The 18,670-nt window shown below is 42.6% G+C and overlaps 1 protein-coding gene across 2 annotated transcripts in view; it reads left to right on the plus strand.

The window, feature by feature from the left end:
* The first annotated feature begins 2,050 nt into the window (after nt 1-2,050).
* Nucleotides 2,051-18,670, plus strand: part of SLC5A9 (solute carrier family 5 member 9) — a 58,853-nt gene continuing 42,233 nt past the window's right edge. Inside the window, exon 1 of one of the 2 annotated variants that reach the window (XM_023932458.2) lies at nt 2,051-2,137. The gene's annotated coding sequence lies outside the window, so the exon portion shown is untranslated. The remainder of the gene's footprint in view (nt 2,138-18,670) is intronic. The other variant, XM_023932457.2, reaches the window with a different exon arrangement.

An 18,670-nucleotide genomic window follows, 5' to 3' on the forward strand; every position in this document is an offset into this window, starting at 1 on the left:
TGTTTGTGACTTCTCTGCCTGAAATAATTTTATTTTTATATAGCTGTAGAGGGGTGGAGGACTCTGGGGACTTGGTTTTATCTTGTAATGCATGATTCAAGCATTGAACGTTAAATTTGGGGCTTGGCATAGAGGCAGGTCAAAAGATAATAACTTGGAATAAACTGCTGATATAGAGCCTTGCTTTCTATGTAATGGAAGGAAGTTTTCATGCTATGAAGATACGAAAAAAATCCTCCAGAATTACTACAATCTTACCCTCCAAAGAGATTTTCTGGCTTAAAATTATTACCTCCTGATTTTGACCTCCTGAGCAGGAATGCTGGTTCTACACTGAGGTAAAAAATTCCCAGGCTTTTAGTTTCACTATTTCAATTTGGTTTACAAGTTTTAGGCTGTGAGAAAGTAGCGAGAAATTAAAATGTGAAGAGCAAAGTGTTTCAAACTGCAGTTGATATGCTGTGGTTGTCTAGCTCTGGCCCAGTTCTTGTGAGAAAAAATTTTGTTTTTCTTATTCTTGAGTAGCTTCCTTTAGAAAACCAGTCTCATGCAAGTGCTTTCCTGTTAATTGATTTCAACATAATCAGGGTTCAATTCTTGTAACAAAACAGTTTGTTTGAGGTACCACCCTGAGCAGAGCAAAATGTTAGGTGTTTGAGAAAGGTGCACCCAGCATCCCTATTAGAGACAGGCAAAAACAGATGTGAGAAAGTGTCCCCAAAATTCTCGTTTGCTCAGCTGTTTCAGCTCCAATCTGATCCTATCTTCTGCTTGAAGTGGGATTTGTTCAGTGTGTGTGAAGGAGATTCTGAGAATATTCACTGGGTCAAAATGAACCTCTAGTTCAGCGTCCTGAAATTTGTGAGGGTTTTTTTCAGGTGAAGATAAATGGCTGCTTTTTAAAGTGCTCCTTTGGTACTTTCCAGGAAATCTAAACCTCATGCCCTTGGCCCAGTCAGTCTCCCTTTTCCTGAATAAGCAGCTGTGTAGGTGTGCACTATAGTGTTTGTTCTGATTTATGAACAAAAATAACTTCTTTTTTTTTAAAAAGTATTTGCATCCTCTAAGACTTTGGTGGTTTTCTTTTTTCCCTCTCTCTCTTTGACCCTAGCAGAGGCTGAAATCCAAATGTCAAAATAATGGTATTTAGTGCAGGGACAGAGATGACCTTTTCCCATCAGCTGTATTAATGAACTTCATCAGAATGTGGTGTTACTTGGCAAAATAAAGCCCTGTGTCCTTGCTCTGAGAAATATGTACATGTTGAGGCATAATCAAAAGTTGACATTTTCAGAAGACCATAGAAAGGGCATTCAGACTGTTTTGCAGTCGTGAGAAATATTGACCCTAAAAATTCCCAAGTTTTAATTATGAAAATACGGTTAACCTAAATAATAATTTTTTGTCTGTTGTCTCAGATAAACTCAAATTTTCCTTTTTTATTGTCTTAGAAGGACCTTGAAAGAATAATGGCTAAACCTCTCAGCATCTCAGAAGGGGAAAAATATCTTGCTGGGGTGAAACCTGTTGCATTAGCAGCATTCCCAAACATATGTCCAGTCCCACAGCATACTGAGGATGCAGCCACAGACCAGAGTGCCCAGTGTGGATCTGTCTGTCCTGCCTGGTGGCCTTCTATTTCTGTCTCTAAATTGGATAGAGCAGCTAAACCTAGGCAGAGGGACTGATCTTTGCCTGTTTGGTCAAATCCTCAAATCCTTTCTGTGGGCTACAAGGTTGTGCTTACAAATAAGCAAGAGCATTTAACTTCTAGTGATTGTTTCAGGTGTTTAAAATTTCCTAATGTTTGAAAGTCAGTGCAGTGCAGAAGCCTGTAGGATCAGGTTCCTTGGAGATCGAATTGCCCTGACATCTGCAAAGTGATTTGCCTCTCAGTGTCTGTTTCAAATTCAATAAAATTTACAGTAGCCATATCTGACCACAAAGTGCTCCTATAAACTGCTGTTCACTCCTGAAGCAAAAACCATATTTCTGTGTTTTGATTTTCACAGTAAAGCATTCAGCACATGACACAATGTTACAGAATGGTATTATAGGATGCCAGAAAACAAATGCAACAGAAAGAGAAAAATCATGGCGTGTCTTTTGTTACCAATTCCTTTCATTCTGCTGTGAGGTAAGGATTGGAAAGAGGGCTTCTTCATAGCAGTTCTGTAGATATTCTGGAGGGGGTTTGCTTGGTGCAACACTACACTATGCTTGAAAAGCTGAAATATGAGTCCTGCAAGGTGTCTGCCTGTTCAATGGATTAAACAGCAGCAGGGAACTCCTCCAATCAACCAAGTGGCCTCACCTCTCCTGTCCTCTCCTCTCCTGTCCTGTCCTGTCTTGTCTTGTCCTGTCCTGTCCTGTCCTGTCCTGTCCTGTCCTGTCTTGTCCTGTCCTGTCCTGTCCTCTCCTCTCCGAACCTCTCCGAACCTCTTCGAACCTCTCCCCTCCCAGACTACATTGATTAAAATAAAAAGGCAGAACCTGCAGAAAGGCTGTGTATTTGTGTAGGAAATTCCAGAGCATTGCAGCCTGCTTTTTTTAAAGTCAGTTTGGTTTCAGGCATGTTAATCTCCACAAACCTCTTATCATGAAACTCTTGGGAAAATTGTTCATATTTGGGGTTTGACTTTTGGCATTCAGTGATGAGATAAGGTCACTGGGGTGGCAGGAAGAAGAAGAGCGAGGGGGAGGTGATTACAAGGATATCAATCATGTTGTCTGTTTGACAGTGAAAGTTGGGGCTGCTTCTGGAAAACATTTTGGCATGTATCAATCTGCAGCACTGTTACCAAATATTATGCACAATTTTTACCTTGTCATCTGTGTATATGTGCATGCATGCTTAAGAAACATTTACTGTCAGGTATTTAATGTCAGGTAGCTCAATTCTTCTGGGGTATCTTGCTGGATCAGGGCTCAAGCTCTGTCTCTATGCCACTGGGTTACTGGGTGGTGCTGGGCAAGCCTTGCTTTTCCCTGTCCTTTGCTTTTCCCACTCTGTACTAAAAGACTGAATGTTTTGCAATATGCAGAGAGGAATTACTGCTGATCAGGCTGGTGGTTGTTATCAGCAACTAGAAATAAGAAATGATAGCTGCAAGTGAAACAGAGAAAGAGCAAATATCTCAAGTAATTTCCATTGACTGCTCCCACTAAGCCTGGGGAAAGGCTGTTGCTCTGCAGCATTTCTCGGTTACAGCAGTACCAGCAGGTGCTATCTGTGGAACCAGTCCTGAAACTGAAGGAGAAAAGTTATTGTTGTTACCTCCATAACGATGCATATCACACTCAGAGCACCAACCCCTGCCAAGAGCAGGAAAGGTTTGATCAAAAGTGTCAACCTTTGTGGCTTCACCTCCAAACCTCCTGGTATTCAGCTAGGAAACTGGAGAACATGTTATTGCAGTTGAATTTCTGCCTGATCACCAAACAGCCCAGCAATTTTGTGAAAATTGCCCAGCCCTCCCACATGAAAAATATATCCTCTCTCAGCATAAGTGATTGTAAAGGGTCAGCAGTTTTTAATATCCGGTAGTTCCCTTTCTCTCTGCGCTCTTCCCTCTCCACCATGCATCTCCTGCACGATGCAGCGCTGGACTGGAGCAGGGATGGCTGCTGTGGACACTTGACACCATATAATTCACCCAGAACAAAAGGGAGGGACAGCAAGGGAAGGCCAGGAGTTGGAGAAAAGCCCTTTGTAAGGAAAATTCTCAAATACTTAGAAGTGTCTTCTCTTGAGGGAGGGGAAGTGGGGAAGGGAAATGGAAAATCTTTCTCAGTTTTGGGCTCTCACACATGAATTTTGTGACAGAGATAAACAAAAAGCAAGGGGAGGCATAGATGTAGTGAGAACAGAAAGCATATGGGTAAGGAAAGCTCAGCACCTTCCTCACAAATCTTTTTCCCAGGGGAATGAGCTGCTCCTGATTTTGGCTGTCAGCAGTGTTGGGATTTACAGGGTACTGCTGGGCTTTCTTGTCCTCAGTCAAAGTGTGGGAGGCAGCAGCATGCCATAATTGTTGTCATGGCCTAAGAAGAGGGCTGGCTAATTGCCTGCTGAGAACATTCCTGAAAAACTTTATGGTTTGTATTTTTTCAAGGTGCAAAATGCTCACCTGACTTTGGTGGTGATGGAGAATGGAGAAATTTGCATTAAATCTTTTTTTTTATTTTAGAAAAAAAAAAAAACTGGATGGCAACTGGGCCAGACTTGTTTTACTGGAGTTTCCTTCCACTTCTTTCTCAGCTTAATCCAGCAGTGAGATTTCTGTTCCTCTCAGACATGGCTAATGCTTGCAGTGTTATTTTCCCTGGCAAAGCAGCAGATGCCATGAGTGTTTATCTATGAAGAATGACCCTATTACTATGTTTTCCCAAGCACAGCTGAGTACAAGCAGCTGAAAACTAGCAGTGGGAGATGGTTTCTTTGCACATGGTTCTCCTTCTGCCTGCAAAGCCTCCATGTTTTCTCTCCCAGGGTGATGCCACTGACTCTTGCCCGGTCTCTGGTGTTTCTCTCATGCCTCCTCTGAGAGCTCCTGGGGCTGTTTTGCCACTTCATTCTCAGGTCAGCCTCCTCCTCCTGTACTACATTACCTTCCTTTGGAAATGCCTCCTGTCTCTCAGCATCCCAGCCTCTTTGCAGCTGACTTGCTTGGAGGTGGTTTTCCCTTGCCTTAGTCATCACTAAGCACAGATAATCTAAGACTGATTGCTTCTAGCCAGAATGGAAGGTGGCCTTCATGTCCTGCAGCCTCACTCAGATGACAGACAGCAGGGAGCAAACTGATGGGGTGCATCTCTGTTGAGAGATTTTAGGAGCCAAAAGTGGGAAGTGGTCTGCTGGTCCACATGATAAAGGGCACAGAATTTCATCTGCCTCCTGCATTATCATGACCAGTGTAATTCCCTAGCTAAGAGTAACCTAAACTGAATAGCCTGCAAGTATCCTGCTCACTCACAAGCCCAATTCCACAGCAAGAACTTCTTCCCTTCACTCCCAAGAGGCCATGTGGACAGTGATGCAGACATAAGCTGAGCAGGTCAGTGTTGCAATTGGGATCAGGAGCTGGAGATCGATGCCTCAGTCTGCATTCCTGGACATCTTGGAATAGCAATACTCAACTCCTTTTCCAGTTCCTTTCTTCAGTCCATCGAGCCAGGTTTCTCAGGGGTGAAGGGCCCAGGCATACATTTCATGCCAGCTCTCTGTCATACCTTGTCTCATGTGTCAGTGTTTTCTGTTATGGCACCCAGGCAGCTTTCCTGTCCCATGGCTGCTCCATGAATCCAATCCTGTCTGCTTAAATCTACTGGAAAGGAACAAATACAAATGATAAAGGTCAGAGGAGACATCAGTGAAAGAAGACATCAGAGAGGGTGGGCTGGAAGGAAAGACAAAGGAGTTCAAAGTGCTCTGAGATGGTGAGGTGCCAAGAAGAGGAGAGAGTAGGAGGTGACACACCAGATTGAGGCAGCAGAAAGGCAGTGAAGTGTTTTGAGTGCACTGGAGCAGAAATGATATGCCAGTTGTTTTCAGTTCCTGAGATGGGAGAGGCTTCATGAATTGATTCAGAGAATATACAAGAAAAAGACATGAGTGTATCTTGTGCCCCTTCTCTTTTCCTGCCTTTGTTCAGCTAAATCCTGAGCATGTTGGGCTGGGACTGCTTTTCAGTATGTGCATACCCTCCACCTCACACCCCATGGTCCTCCACAAAGTGCTGGTGAGAGAAATAACAGCTTGTGTGAAAGGGGAAATGGTCTGGGAATGGCTGAGGCACAGACACTCTGATGTCCAGTGAGGGTGTAACAATATGCACCAACTCCTTCACTGCCTCCCTTTTGAAAAGGAGCCGAAAAAAAAAAATCCATGATGCACAAACATGTTATTTTTCCTCTCTTGGAAACAAACGGTCTTTTCAATTAGACTGATTTGTCTCTGAAACAATCAATCTGAGGTTTATAAAAGCAAACACTTGAGTAATTAGTTCTATCCAGGAAGAATATTAACTCTGTTTGTCTTTGTGTAATTAATCACTGACCCTGCCAGCTCTACAAAGGCTGCTTTGCACAGATGGGGCAGTGAAGGAGGCGAGCAGAGGGCAGGAGCGAGGTGAGTAACAAGTGATATACAAGCAGAGGGTGTCAGGATGCTGGAACACAAACCTTACCCCCACACACCTCAACAAGTGCCCACGTAAATTCTGTGAAACCATATCCCAGCCACAGAGCCATGGGGCTGTGAGGGCCTGCTACTTGAAGAAACAATAAATAATGTTTTTAAATATAGTTATTTATATTAACCTTTCAGCCGTGGGGACATTCAGCTCTCTGTGGTTCACATGCCTAATTGATAAAACATTTGCAGTGTTTTTGGTGCAGCACTGCTGTAACCAGGGCCCCAGCCACTGGCAGGTGAATTAGCACTCAAATGCCTTCAGCCAGAGGGATTGCAGCCTCTGGTCTGGCCGGATTGAACATTGCCAAGTGCCACCCCAGAGCTGGCCCCGTGTCAGTGCCTGGTGTTACAAGCAAGATGTAGTTTGCTCTGATCTCAAGCCTACAGGGAATGAAGCAACTTCAAGTCTCTTCCTCTACCCCTGACCTTTGGTTTAACTTGGAGGAAATGTTTGGATTTATTCAAGTGCTTTTCAACAGCATGAAATAAGGTTGAGATTTGTTTCCTTCTTCTCTTAACGTCTGGTATGATTCTACAGACCATCTCCCCCATGCTGCATCAGTCAGATTTTTTTTTTATTGAAAACACTAGAATGAAATAAAAGGTACCAAATATGAAACATTCTGTAAACATGTAACTAAGGAATGTAAAGCAAAACGCAGCAGGTCAGGCAGATGGGAAGAGTAGCAGGAAGGTGAGCAGGACTGATGGGCATCTTGTGTTGACTGAGATTAGGGAAAAGCAGACTCTCTGTTGTAAGAAACTGTCTCAATTTCTGCCCACAGTCCTGTAGAACTTCTGTGTGTCCTTGCAATAAGATGAGGAGATGCAGCTCTCTGAACTCCTGACAGAGCCCAGGGGGATAGAGCACTTCATTTGTCAGACACGGCCTTGGTGGTGCTGCTCATGGCCATTGCCACGGCTGATCACAGGTGTGTAAAATTGACCTGCAAAGTTTCCAGGGGAGGGAAATGGGTCACTCTTGCTCCTCCACACCTCTAAAATGCTTCCACCTGTGAAAACAGGAGATGTTTTTGCACTCACCCTGGTTCTTTTCCCGCTAAGCTTTTGCTGTGACATGAAGAACACAGTGGTCTGCATGCAGATCACTGCCGCTGCTGGCAGCTCGTGAGCAGACCCAGGCCAAGCTTTTCCATTAAGGAAGAAAAAAAGGGTTTCCCTCTTTTCTCACTCTCTTTATTCTGAGCTACCTTGCTATCTCAGCCACTCTTGGTTGCATCCAAAGAAGTTGAACTCCAGGTCAGAGGAAATCTGATCGTCCTCTCCCACCTCCTACCCCTGAGTAGCTGTTCATTAAGGTGAGGTATAGCTTTACCTTCACAGGACACTCCTTTTGCTCTTTATCAGCCCTGCTGAACACTGAGCAGGTCACATATGGCCTCTGTCAGCTGCACTGCAAATCTTTTGTACCTTTTAATGAAAACATTGCCAGTGTTTTCCTTCTGTCGCTGTTGGAACCCAGCCGCATCTTGGTGATAAATGGTGCCTATTGATGGAGGAGTGCCCCAGCCAGACCCACGACTCTGCGAGGACATTCTGCTGATCCCAAACTGCAGCCTGGGGTTGTCTCCACCAGTTCTGGGGTTTCAGCCCCTCCCTGCAGGTGGGGCAATAAAAATCTCTGCCACTTCTTTTTCCACTAAGCATTGGGAAGGCTGAATTTCTGTATTAAATCACATTGTTGTCATAACTACTAAATTATGAGATTGTCTATCATCGACTTCAAAACACAAGCTGAAAAGTTGTTTTTTGGGTTTCTTTTAAAAAAATGTCTCAATTTAAAATGCCAGAGAGCTTGTTTCAGTTTGATAATGGGCAGTGGAATAGTGAGGGTTTATGGCAATATGGTGAATGGCTCTGCATCTGTGTTACATAAAACCAGAGACCAAGATGTAAAAGCAGGGGATGAGAAAGACTTCTGAATCCAGGAACCAACTTGTGTGCCCTCTTCCACATGAATCTACTTCTGGTGTGAGAAGAAAAACCTGAGCTCCTTCTGCTGCTCCTTCTGAGCCCCTACCTGGGTCAGATGATGGGCACCATTCCTTGGTTTGAGAGTTCTGTACAGTGTTGATACTGACCTGACCTGAGGCTCACAGCTCTCCTGTGCTTTCCTGTGGTCTGTTCCTGGGGGAATTTCCATTTCCAGGAGGAAACACTAGTTCTCTCCAAGTTCACCAGGACCTTGCTGATGTCAGAGCAGGCATTTACTCCTGTGGCCTTCTTGTGGTGACAATTTCAGTTATGGAAGATTCAGTCCCCCTCTTTGATCCAGCTTTAACCTACTCTAACAAGAAGACATTTGCAACATTTACATTTTTTTAGACAGATCAAATAGCACATTAAACTCCCCATGCAACTCTGTGATTGTTGGTGTTGAGACAAAGGGAGAAGCTGGTCCATATGGCCAGGAGCTGGAGAAAGGTGAGTGCCTGTGGGTTTGTGCAATGATCTTAGATCACTTTAGAGCAGCCATTCATCCTCTCCCTTTAAAGATCATGACTTCATTGTTGGATAATCTTAGGTCAAACCCAAGCTGGGTGTCAAGATGGGTGGTCATCCCAATAAAATATAGGATATTGGGATGCAACTCAGTTTAGCAAGTAATCTGCCAAAGTCAGTGACCCTGTAATTAATGTCTCAAGAAAAGGAAAATAAAATCTTTCCTTACAGGAAGGGAAAGACATTTTAATGTCTTCAGGGAGTTTCATGACTGAGCAGTGCTGTCTGAGAATGGTAGCTGGGGAAAGGAATCACTCTCAATTTCTGGTTTCAATAATTCGCTCACAGATGCAGGAGACTGGAGAAGTCAAGCCAGCCTAACGATCATGGGTTCAAGCATGTTTTTTTCTTTTCAATCTGAATGGGCTTCTCTGACCTTTACTGAGAATTTATCACAAAAGATCTTATAAAGATACATTACCATCCCCTCGATATTTTTCTTTTCTGTTTCTTTTGCTTCAAAAGTACTATGACTTTTCCAAAGCCACTGTGGCTGTAAATCGAAATTCCACTCAAACACTGCCTTGGACACACAGCACTTCAGTGCTTGTGTCTTCAGCCTTCACTGTAAAGGATTTTCTGGAGACTCAGGAAAAATGGAGAAATAATGCACTTGTGTTTCTTTTCAAAGCAAGGCAGCTGGATACAGGGCAGATTAACCTGATAGTCACGTTTCTGCCTTTGGTTTAGGACAGTTTTTGCACTGCTTAAGGCAAACTCAGCAGCATTTCTGCCTGGGGACACCCTCCATCTAGTTTGAAAGCATTCCTGAACGTGTCCTCCACAACAAGAGGTTCCACACAGGTGGGATGGGCACAGCTGCATGGCTGTGGTCTGTGGATGAGTACCAGGCCCAAGGGGAAGAGATGAGGTGGCAGGAGCACGATGAGAGGGCGAGGGGGACAGAGATTTCTGTAGAAGAATCTGGCTACCCCTTGCTGAGCTACAATTAGAGTTTCCTCATGCCTGACACCACTGATAGAGCAAAGCACACACAAGGAGTTTGTACAACCTGCTCATTAATCCATTCAGTCCATTAGATGCAAAACACCACTTTCAGAGACTTCTGCTTTTTAAAGGTTCTTCACAAGTCTGGGAGGGAACTTCCATGGTTCTTTGACCTCTTCTGTATACAACAGACACAGGGCTAGCCATATCACCTGTCCAGCATGTAATCTCTGCAAATTATGGGAAGTTTTACCCAGAACTTTGGTAGTCCTGGCAAGACACAACTGCAGCAGAAAAAATCCCCACATGAACAGAGCTGGGTGTCTATTCAGTGCTGGCCTTTTAGGCCAGAATAACATTGTGGAAGGAGATGAGCTGTTTCTCTTTGCTAGTGGATTTTGGAAGGTGGATCAAAAGGGGATTTCTCCAGAGGTTTAAGGAAACTGGGGTGGGGGAGGGAGAGTACATTTAGTTGAGAAGTCATGGCTTTTTGCACAGAACAGAGATGAGAAAACCTCTTCTTCCCCCAATCTGCTGTCCCAGTATCCATCTGCCTGAGCATGAGCTGCCGTGTGACTGAAATGAATCTGACCTTCAGAAAGAAGCAGCAAAATGTTACTTTTTATTCTACACACATTCTAGCCTTTGGGTAAAAGCCTTGGTGGTCTGATCCACACTGGCACAAAGGAGCCATTAATGGCACTGCAACTCTCAAGGAACCGGCTGTGCCACCTAGGAAGGCACTGTGGTCATAATTCTCCCAAAGGCCTTTTGCTTTCTTTCCCACCTGCCCCAGATCAAAGGCATCAAGGAAAATGGATTTCAGGAGGTGGGGGGGCTTTGCTGTTTTGAGCATTTGCTTGTGTGTTTTACTGCCATATCCCAGTGGTTGTGCAGCCCCGTGAAAACCGGAGCTCTATTATTAATTCTCTTGTATCAGTAGAAAGGAGCAGGGCAGCAGGGTCAAGGGAACTGAAAGAGGCCTTGCAAGGCAAGCAAAAGGAAGCATTGAGGGGAAAGTAGCACTATCAACTCTTGTGATGTGATAGCAACTTTCACCATCCTTGACCTCTTTCTGAAAAACTGTGCCTATCAGAGGTAAATGGCTGTGCTGGGAAAGCTCAGAAATTGAGCTGGAGAGCAGTTTCAAAAGGATTTTAAATGCACTGGGGGAAAAAGAGTAACTACATATTTTATATAAAAATGAAATGTTGGTGATAATATCAGTAATGTTTTTGAAACGAGAAATTAAATCTATCATCATTAATGATATTGAAATGAAATTATTCAAACTAATCACAGTCTGCAAAGCAACAGTCTAAGGATTCAGAAATATGATCAAAGACATTTGTGTACATATGAAAAATTCTTCATATATTCTTTATATGTAACTACTGCCTGTAGGATTACTTAAGTTTTGTCTTAGATATAACACTATGTTTTATACAAGCTGAAGTGTAGTTTTTGTGAAATGTGGTTTAAGACCATTCCCCTGACTATGGGACAGGCAGGTGGGTTCTGATGGGGACTGAAGCACACAGGTAATAGCCAGCATGAAGCTCCTGAGCCAAAAGAGATTCTGGGACACACCACTTTTAAATGCTTATGAAAGAAGATAATGACTCAGAGTCAAGATTGCAGTGGAGAAGAAGAAGCAAGTGAACCATGGCTTAAAACGTGCCCAGAGCAGCCTGTCCTGGGCCCTCCACCCCTTGCAGTGTAAGGGACATGCCTGTGGAAAACAGCAAGGTATTATATTTTCTTTTCTGCTTTCCTACTTAAAAAAAAAAAACAACCAACAAATCAAAACACAGAGCTGGCTCAGTTTGGATGCTGATTTACATCCAATAGGATTCCCATTTCCTGGTCTAACTTGTGCAGTCACTTGAGCAAATGCTGAAATCTTCATTACAGAAGGTCACCTGTGCAAGTATTTTCCAACTGTGAGATGCTTCATTCCCTGCACAGGTTTTTGGGATTACTGTTAGAGTCAGGACTTTCTCTGAGGGAGGAAGGGAGAGAGGAAGCGATCTGTTTATCCAGCTTTCTGTGAAATTGCCATTAACCTGTGACACGATGCAAGGCTTGCTGGCTCTACCTGCTGGCTAGAGGGGAAAACACACTCCCCTGGCTAGAATGTCCTTAAAGTTTTAACGTGCCATTTCATGAGAAAATGGATTAGAGATAAGAGAAGAAATCAAAAAGCAGCTGCTACCTGATCATTTTCGAGCTGTCAGGTATGCCAGCAGAGAAAGACGGATGGTCTGGAGCAGAGGGAATTGATAATGTTTCTCTGCTTCCTCTCAGGCTCTCAGTAACTGAGAGATGAAAAACATCAGCCTGGAAACCAGTCCCACTGCAGCAGTTTCATCTGTGTAAAGATTGAAGCTCAGACCATGGTCTGCCCTGCTGCAGCTTGGAGAATTGGGGATCAAATCCGTTTGCCTTCAATATCAGCCTGGTCCAGGGCACTGCAAAGCCATGGGCTGCAAAAAAGGTTTTCATTACTGGATTTTAGCTCCATGGTCTGAGCTCTGATGGAAAAAATGAACAGTTGCAAAAGCAAAAAGGGGCTTGTCTGTGGTTTAGCTGATCCCTTTTTATTTGGTGTATCTGCAGGAATGAAGTGAATGGTCTCTTCTCTCAGCTTTTTCTCCAAAAAACGGCTCCTCCAAACAGCGACTCTTACGCAACCAGTATTACAATCTTGACATTATAATCCTTTCCTGAACACATTTTCAAAGTCGACAGTAAAGAATAGAGTGTTTTTTCCTTCCTAACTGCCATCCCAGCCTGGCCCTTTGGGTCAGCTGGAGCTCTCCTGTTCATATCTTGTCACAGGCAATCCAAGGTATGCCTCTCCAGGAGCCTTAGGGAGCTTGCATGCCAAACCCGGAGATGAAAATCAGTGGGTTTCCTGTGGAAAAAATGCTCAGAAATCTTATCAGCCCAATAATGTTCATTTCCAGACATGTCTAATCCTGAGGGACTTGCCACTGGATTTACATCTGGATTGTATAAGTTTCACTGAAACACCTGCATCAGGCTCCCTCTCCAGTCAGTGGAAAAGATCAGCAGGGCTGACAGAGTACTGCTGGAGGTATCACTGGGCTGTAGGATACAGCAGGAGTGTGGAGTGATGAGTGTCCTTGCTTGGGCACTACAACAAAGGGCAGAAAGCAACAAGGATACACTGGAGCCGTAGCTAATAACTTTGTTTGAGGTGTTAGGCTGGAACCCAGCTCCAGTCTTTCCAGAGCAAACCCAGGATAATCTGGTTTTATCCCTCAGAGGAGCAGCTGAGCATCAGCACACAAAAGGCCTGTGTCTCTGGAGAAAGAAGAGGTCATTTTTAAAGCAGAACCACTCAGCAAGGGAAGGAACTTCCCCAACCTCTGCCACATATTTGCTAAACTTTGCTCTCCCTGGGGTCAGGACTCCGCAGTTAGACCACCCTAGGCGGCCTTTGAAAACCTCTGCTATTCAGGAGATGTACCTATGGGATTTGCCCAGCACAGATCACAAAGGTTTGTTGATTTTTTTTTGGTGTCTCACTTAATCCTTCAAACTATTGTCCCACGCACACTGACAGTGACTCTAGGAACCGATGTCTTCCCTGAGAGACGTGCTCTTCTCCCATAAGCAAGAAAGTCAGATGGGAGTGCTCAGCTGGGTGTTTATGGCCCCCTCTGGGTACAAACTGGAGAGAGACATTGCAGCTGGGCTGTCCAGCTACAAACAGTTTGGATCCCAAATTCTTTGTCCAAAATTTACTACCACCACCAAGCACAAAAAACAAATACATCAAAACCTCACAGACTGAGAGGGATCTGTCCAGTGTTCTGGTGGAGATAAACCATGACACTGTTCTTTTGTTGCTATGTAGGGTGAATTCTGAGCAATTTTCTGCCAGGAGTTGAAATCTTTCTGTGAGACTTTTAAAAGGTGCTCTGAAGACTGGCTTTTCAACTTGTCTTGAGCAACAGAGATGACCAGGAATAGTTGTTGCCTCTTTAATACATGCCTTCCATACTGATTGCATAATCTGTGGCAAGAAAATCAGAAAAACTCTCCTAAAAAACACCTCTTTGAAAAGTCTGATTATATGCATTATCTTCATTTCCTTCCAACAGCTGCTTTGGACACAGTGATGTCAAAATAACCTAAAGAAATACTACATTCACAGTCGTACTGTTAAGAGGAGGAACCTATTGTGCCTAGTACTCTTGTAGCACTAGATTAGATTAATTTGCCCCAAATTATTTATGTTCTTAAGGTATGAAAATAGGAAAATTCATTTTATTCACTTTACAGGTGGAAAAGAATAAATTATTTGCCCAAAGTCACACTGGTAGTCTATAAAAGAAGCAAAAACACAAACCAATATTGCTGAACCATATACTGGAGCTGTAACCACAAGGTCATTCCACCTCTCCCAAAGTAGAAATTGGTTCTGGCTACAACAGTTTCTCAGTGAGAGGATTTAAACTTTATTTGGTTAATGATGGTTAGTGGGTGGGAGGGGGTGAGACAAACTTCACCATTAAGCCCATGACAGTGTTCACAGAACTGACCATGTGGATATCTCTGATGCACAGAAGAAATTTATTATGCAAGTGACCCTCAAAACCAGTCCATCACTTCTAGTTGCTAATGGAAAATAATGCTCCCTAAACTGCATATCCCAAATATTTCCTCCAAGCAGCAGACTTTAAAATACATAGATGCAAATATACATTTTTTATTTAATTGGTGGTGTAGCTCCCTGACAGATTGGTCCAGAATGCAGAGGGAAGGGAGAAGCCACTGGAATGTGGTCTAAATTAATAGTGAATTGTGACACAATCCAGAGCACTCATAATAATCAAGTTAGTATGTTTTACATTTTCTCTCAATGTGTTTTGCATTTTTGCTGCATTGGGAAGGAGGCTTTAGATATTGAAACAACATAATGTTAAACTTGAGAAATGACAATTCAAACACTGGCTGCTTTAAATAGTTTATACCTTGATAGCCTAATGCTCTGTGCAATGTACACATGGCTTTGTTAGGGACCCCTTGGATAAATACAGATTATTTATGGTTAATGGTGAGTGCTATTATACACTGAAAAACTTGTGACTGCTGCCTGGTTGGCCACTCAGGGATGTTTTTTTCACACGTGGGCAGTACCAAAACTGTGGTAAGGAAATGAAGGAGCATTGGCTCCTATTGTTCCTGACCTTTACGTGGGTCTTCTCTCAGGGCATGGAGGATATGTCCCCACGGTCCCTTCAGTCCAGTTCAGCAGTACCAGAGATAATGTGTATGCCTTTTCCAGCACCACATCCCACTTCCTTCTGTTTTCTCTTTCCTTTAGCTATGTTAAACATTACCCTACATTCATCTTACAACCTTGAGGAAAGGCTGTCACAGGGCTTGGGCAGCAGGGTAATTCAGTGGGTGTGCTTTAGGAGTCAGGTAGTTTGACCTTTAATTCTGCAGTGAAAGGGTGAAATTTGTTTCCTTAACTTTGGTCTTTTAAACAAAAGCTATCTTGTTTAAGGTCATTGAACAACATCTCTTCCATTCACCTCAGCTATCTTGGATAGATGAATCACAATTGAGGATACCAATCCAGGGAGTTCCATTTCCTGTTCCATTCTGTATTATTTTCATTCCTAGGACAGATAAATGACAAGGGATTCCCATTGGCCTGATGGATAATTTTGTATTTTATTGGTAATGGCAAAAAGCAATTTTTAACATTCTTTGTGTGTTGGCTGGACCATCAGGCTGTACCTGTCTAATCACTGGCAATAGGTATATTTATTATATCTCAAATTATATTGATTCCTAAGTCAGAATTAAAGATCACAGTGATTGTCTAAGTGACAAATGGATTAAGTCAATAAATGATCCTTGGAGAAAGGAATAAAATTGAAATAAATTGTCACAGAAAAAAAGCCACAATATGTGCATGACTTGGAGTAAAAGAATCAAAAATAAACTCATGTGTGTCATCTTTACTTAATTTTTGAAAGACTATTTACATCCTGTGGTGATGGCTTTGATGCCTAAATGTGATTCTCAGAATGAGAATGACACAGTTAAGCTGATCCATTATGTGCAATAAACAGTCTTACTGTAAATTTGGTTTTTTTGTACTAGAACTGTGTCATTTGAGGCCCCCCATCCTCATGTTGAGTGGAAGCCATGCCTAAAGCCAGACTGAAACATCAGTGCCAAGGAACTTCAAGTGAAACAGAGTGGGCTGGCGGGGCAGGAACACTTGCCCAACATCACGCAGCAAATCTCTGGAGAGCAGCGTACTTGGCATCAGTGATGGCTAAACACCCAAACCAACACCCAGCCAAGTTCACACCCTAATTAATACACAGCTCAAAGAGACTTGAGAAGAATATTTATGACAGTTTTCAATGACCCTTGTCACATTACCTCAATTACTTTAACAGGAGTGAAATAAAGCATGAAGAATACGAGGTGATACAAGTACGGACTGTGATTTCCACAATCTTCTCTAGAGAGCCCAAAACAAATAAACAAAACCAAGGAGAACTGATGCCAATATTTTCTTGTAGAAGAAAGAAGTCACTGTTTAAACATTTTCTAGTCAACTACTAGAACATTTGGAAGTCCCTGTTCTTCGGAACATCCTGAAATCAGTTTTCCCAAGAAAGAAAGAACACCTAATTTATGTACCCAACATATAGATCTGGATTTTCTAGACTCAGTGTGTCCCTGCTCTTCACAAACCATCTTTCTTAGCAGCTGAGCAGCACCTCTGCATGCTGTAAAGGGTTCCTTTGCTCTGCCACAAATTAACTAAAAGGGACAGAATACAGGAATTGCCACAAACATGTAATGTTCTGGAACTGGAACTACCACACACCTCGCAGATGCAGCTCTGTTTGTAATGCACATCAAACAAACTCTACCTTCTTGACTCTCTGTGAGCTGTTCTGCAGTCTGGATTGACTTAATCCTTTTTATTTGCTTCTGTAAGAGGTGCAGCTCATACAAAAAACTTGGCATGGAGTATTACCAAAAACATAAAGTGGGTTATTGTGATGGGGAAAGAAATTAAAAAAAAAACCAAGCAACACCACTGAGGGGAACTTCATTAGCTTTGCCACTCACAAAAAAACTTCTTTATTATTGAATGCTCCCACAGATTCTTTTCTTACTTACATTTAGTCACCAAACACTAAGTTTTAACATGATTTGTTAACTTCAATCTGCTTATACCAAATATTCACTGATCTTTGCCCATGGCTGGTTGTTTATTTTGCTCAGTATACCTCCTGTATCCTTATTCAATTCCTAATGCTTTATGACTATATAATGGTATAATATGACTCATAAGAAGCAAATAATGAGGAGCAATTAACAATTGAAGTCCAAGCACAGTCATTACCTACAGTTTGGACTTTATGGTCCATCAGTAAGTCTCCCAACACTTTCAGCAAACAAGTAACATGATGCTACTCCTCAGAAAAAATATGTTCACCTCTTGTATTCATAAAACATTCTTCCCAAATCAAAGTATTATGGTACAATATTTTAAAACCTCCTTTTCAGCACTAACAGTGCTAGTGAAGGCTGGCTGAAGGATTTTTTTTAGCAAAAGAAGGAGCTGAAGCTTTGTAAGCAGGAGCTCTGTGCTGCCCAAGGATATGTGCCATTGTAAGACTGATCCAAACTGTTTTGTGAGACAAATTGTTTCTCTGGTTTGTTGTGAACCACTGATGGCTGAGAGAAGATACTATTTACTAATGGGAACTAAAATCAGGTTTTTTGTCTGAAGAAAGTGGAAGATTTTATGGGGGTTATGTGTTCTGTGGTCTAAGACCTCATGAAGACCCAAGGTAGAAACCTATCCAGTGATAAATACACATGCGAGATAAAAGCTATTTTAACTAAAGGACACTGTTGGCATAGGAAAGAGAAAAGGAAGAATAGGATAAAATCTGGTTACCAATATAAACTGGCAGTGGATAAGTTTGTGCTGAAAATTGGGAAGAAGGAAAATGTGTAGCACTCCTCAGGACGAGGAGAGAGGATGAAGATGCAAACGGCAGAAAAAAATCATCTGTGGCAACTTTCAAGATGGGACTTAATGAAGTTATGTTTTGATTGTAGGTCCAGAAGGTCCTTCCAGACTTGTGTCATCTCTCAGAGAAGTCCACCAGTATGAAAAAGAGTTCAATAAGAGAAAAGAGTTCAATATGAAGCTAACCTTTAACCAGAGAAATTTGGGGAACATAGAAAGCCAATCTCAGTTTACAGTGTTGTGTTTCTTGTATTGTTACCTTAAAATTACAGTCCACTTTCTGTTAGAGAATATGCATGGAAGTTCTCCTGATGCAAAACCAGTCCCAGCAGCAGATCTCAACAGTGGCAAGTTACCCCTGTGTGTGCAAAATGTGGCTGGAAAACTGTACATACACTTTGTTACTTGTCATGGAAGTTTATTTCTTTTCTTTCTTCTTTAAATCAATCATTTGACTCTGCTCAAATATCAACCTTTAGAGGCAGAAGGCATTAATGTAGGCAGGCTATTACTGTATCCACCCAGACCTCCACGCTGATTGTGCAGATTATATAAACCTTTTGGTTACATTAGCACCTGAATATGATTTATGAGGGCAGATGGGAGATGGTGATTGACCTGCTTTCATGAAAGCAGCCTGTTTGCTGTGAAACAGCTTCCAGCATAAATCATTTTAGACATGCTTTTACACCAGGACTAAATAAACACTCACTTACCCCTGGTACCTGCTAATATGTTAACAAGTAATGTCCTCAAACAGCCTCATTACTTGATTACATCCGAGGCTGGGGACTCAGTGCTGTTGCTTTCTCCGCCTGCCTGGATCTCACGAGCCCAGACACATTAACTCACTTGAATACAGAGAGAAAGTGGGAGTTTTATCAGCCTCCATTATCAACCCAGGATAACAAAATACAGCATAAGGGCATTTATGATCTCATAGCTGAGGT

Source organism: Cyanistes caeruleus, chromosome 9, assembly GCF_971803275.1.
Source record: "Cyanistes caeruleus chromosome 9, bCyaCae1.hap1.1, whole genome shotgun sequence".
Lineage (NCBI taxonomy): Eukaryota > Metazoa > Chordata > Aves > Passeriformes > Paridae > Cyanistes > Cyanistes caeruleus.